Source organism: Cyprinodon tularosa, unplaced genomic scaffold (assembly GCF_016077235.1).
Source record: "Cyprinodon tularosa strain WSP-4 unplaced genomic scaffold, ASM1607723v1 ctg449, whole genome shotgun sequence".
NCBI lineage: Eukaryota > Metazoa > Chordata > Actinopteri > Cyprinodontiformes > Cyprinodontidae > Cyprinodon > Cyprinodon tularosa.
Window position 1 is genome coordinate 387,904 of NW_024039173.1, and position 3,767 is coordinate 391,670.

The window sequence follows — 3,767 nt, forward strand, 5'->3', positions numbered from 1 at the left end:
TTATGTCTCACTGTATAATTAAATTTCTACCTACATTTATTTGTTTATTGTATTTTTGGTGCAATTAATTGGTGCTAATTTATTTATTGAGCATTTATTTATTTATGTATTTATTTTTAAATAGGGTAGAGCTGGTCCTCCATACACTGCAGCTTATTGCAGGTCAAGAAGTTGTTTTTCAAACTGCTGTCTGTGCCTATTGGCCAATGCTCTGACCAATGAGCGCAACTGACTGTGACGTAGTAAGCGCAACAGAAAGCTGGTGGGGGAGTGTAAACAAACCTGTCGGTAAAACAGCGAATACATCCTTCTTTAAAATGAATGAATATACAGCCTCTTCCTGCTCACGTTTCAACGAAAACTCCAAGTCTAATCCTTCCAAAACTGATTCCAAAGTTGAGTCAAAAATCGCCATCAGAGCCAGCGGTCCTACATGCAATTATGCCAAGGGAGGGCCGCTGCAGACGAGCCGCGGTTAGCCCTGGCTTCCGTTAGCCTTGGAGCTCCGCTGGTTGCCACGGTCCTCTGAAGTTCAGAAACAGTTTTTTAAAATATGCATTAAATTCATAAATGGACCATATAGTGACGCTTTAAAGTATAATATTCTCATCTCAAATGATCTTAAAACTTACTTTTATTGAACAACAGATGTTGGTGACAGTCAAAACGAGTGGCTGATTAGGGGAATCCTTGTTGACGCGCTCAAAAGTTCAGTCCAAGATTCAGTTCAGATCCTTTTGTTTCATTGAGCTTCAAAACATGCAATGCAGCATACAAGAAAAAAACAAATCCATAAGTTCGAGCTGTAATCAAGTAAAAAAAAAAACATCCAAAGCTTAAAGCGGTCAGCAAAAAGTAGACATCCCCATCACTGAAACTAATCAGGTGAGCAAAAAAGGTGATCTTATAAATTACTGCTGACACCACGTGATCAAAACTATACCTATCTACCACAACAGAAAAGAGAACTTTTAACTTTCAATCAACCATGAAAGCTGCTGCTGCCGCAGTGCATGCTAATGTTCAATGTTTGTTGCCATCTTCCTTGCTGTGTTTTCTCCAGCGTCGTGCAGCTTTGTCGTCACACGCTCAAAACCCCACCCACTTTGCATCCAAAAATTCAAAACACATCTCTGCGTTGTGATTGGCCCGCCAGTTCTAGGGCCGTGGGCATCGATCGAGGCTAGACCACTCGCAGGAAAAAAATTATTTTGGCCGCTGGCGGGTGGGGCTAGTTTACTAGACTAGCAAACAGTACTTCCATTGGGAAGGCAATACTAGTGTACAAGAAATTCAATGAATTGGTTTGCTGCATAAAGTCCAGATTTACATTTATATTGAAATATATATCCATGAGAATGGATTATGAAATTTACATTTACAAAGCTGGTAGACAAACTCAAAAAGATCTGCAGCTGTATTTGCTTTCTTAAAAATTGGGTATAAATGCCACTATATTGTAGTCTGGGGGGATAATGTCTTATCTATGTGCGCTGAACACAATGATGCATACTTCTGAATATCTATTTCTGGATATTTATACCTGCTTCAAGGAAATATCATCAATTTGCAGGCTTTTATTCAATTTCATTAAGAATTTTCCAATTTCCTTCGTCATCATTTTTCCAGTAAACATGCAAGAAAAAAGAATAAAATTCTAAATATGAGTAGACTGTATCTATGCAGACATTTCCAGGATCCGCAGTCAGTCCCGTTTTACTGTGAGGATGCATGGGATGGATGGACGGGTAATTTGTGCTGCTGAGCACAATGCCCTGAACAGAGCAGAGGTCAATGAGCTCCTCCATGGTTCCATCTTACATCTGTCACTTTGCATGCTTATCAGTCCTCTATCTACTGTCTACTGGCTCGGATGTGTGTATGTGTGCCTTATAAACCACTCTGATGCATGATGATTAGCAAGAGTTCGCTGACAGTCAAGGAAAAACTTGAGGTTAGAAGGCCATATCATTTCTATCAGTGGTCGACTTTTTTTTTCTCTTCACATTCAATCACAGTCTGTCGCACGATGCTGTTACAGCAAGGTTGCCATGACTCCCTGACAGAACGGGACGGAGACAAAGATGTTCCTGATTCAATTTCTCTGTGGAAAAACTTAATCAAAGGACATCCAATGTGGCCACATGTCCCACCGCTGCTACGTCAGCACAATGTCACAAGAGCTCATCTTTCCCAACTTTATCAGAAGGTTTCAACAAAATAAGACAAACTCATCAGTGTCGGCTGGAGGAACACGAGCCAAACTATGACTAAACATGTCAGCTCAATTTACCTCACCTCCTCGCTTTGCCTTCAATGAAAATAGTTGTTGCTTCTTGAAGTTGCATGTAGTTAATTAAGGAAAAGGCCTAGATTTATTTTTTGGTAACTATCTTGGTATTTTTATTTAGTATAACTCCTAGCTTTTCCAGAATGCTTATTATTTCAAAGCTATAGACCTCGTAGAGTCATATGACCATTGGGTCTTCTTTGCTTTATGCTGGCCAAAACCACATGCGGGCATTTTGATGAGGCAGGAGGATGTTTACTACAGAATTGTAATAAAAAAAAATGGAGAATTTTCCATTCTAACATATTTTAATATTATAAATTCAACCTTAAAGACTCTTATCAGCTTCACCTGAACCACCTGTACTGTCCCTGGTTCAGCTCAAGCCAATCATCTTGCATGATCTCCTTCATTTAGCTTCTCTCTCCCATGTGTAAGCGAACTTCACCCTTCTCATCCCTTATTCTCAGTCCTGGTCATCCTCTGGCTTATTCCACCACCAGTGTCTGGATTCCGGGGAATGACTACTCTATAACCCTTTTCTAGGTTACTCATCTAAGCGTATGTTGATTCACAGCATCCAAGTCTTCTGCCAGGGCCCGGACGCCAAAGAACTTATTTCGTTTTATGTCTTCATCTGCTTCTGTGTTCTTGACTCACACTGATTCTGGTTCTGCGGGAGATTTCCTTTTGTTAAAAGGGAGTTTTTCCTCTCCACTGTCACTAGATGCATGCTTAGTGTGAGGGATTGCAGAGGGTCAGTGAATCCATGCAATAAGCTAGTTTTCCTTTGATGGAAACATTTTGAAGAATATGATCGTGTTGTATACTTTACATAAATTGGATATCTGCTCATTGCAGACCAGGATGGCCGAGTGGTTAAGGCGTTGGACTTAAGATCCAATGAGCACTTGCTCACGTGGGTTCGAACCCCACTTCTGGTAACTTGTTCTTTGGTAGCCCAGTACTTGGCTTAACTAAGTTTAGGCTACAAAGCCAGTACTTGGCACCCAATGAAAATGTTTAAAACTGAGGCAGCTTTTGCTGCTAAGTGGCACAGTGAGTAGCATTGTGCCTTGCTGGAAGGTTGTGGGTTTAATTCCCAGCCCGGGATCTTTCTACATGGAGTTTGCATGTTCTCCCTGAGCATGCGTCCAAAAACATGACTGTTAGGTTAATTGGCTTCTCTAAATTCTCCTTCGGTGTGAGTGAGTGTGTAAATGGTTGTTTGTACTGTTTGTCTCTGTGTTGCCCTGCGATGGACTGGGGACCTGTCCAGGGTGTACCCCGCCCATACCCATACCCTGGAGATAGGCGCCTGCACCCCTTGCGACCCCACTTGGGATTAAGCATGTCAGAAAATGGATGGATGCATAATCGCAACTTTTCTCTGTGTGAGTGTCTCCAGGTTGAAATCAAGTTTAGACTCCTACATCTATTTCGTTTTATCCTGGTCGGGGGGAGTAAAGCTTTGGAG

At 41.4% G+C, this 3,767-nt stretch overlaps 1 non-coding gene across 1 annotated transcript; it reads left to right on the plus strand.

Annotated features, from left to right (window-relative positions):
• The first annotated feature begins 3,151 nt into the window (after positions 1-3,151).
• Positions 3,152-3,234, plus strand: trnal-uaa. Its single transcript has one exon. It is a non-coding gene; the product is annotated as a tRNA-Leu (tRNA).
• Positions 3,235-3,767: the final 533 nt, after the last annotated feature.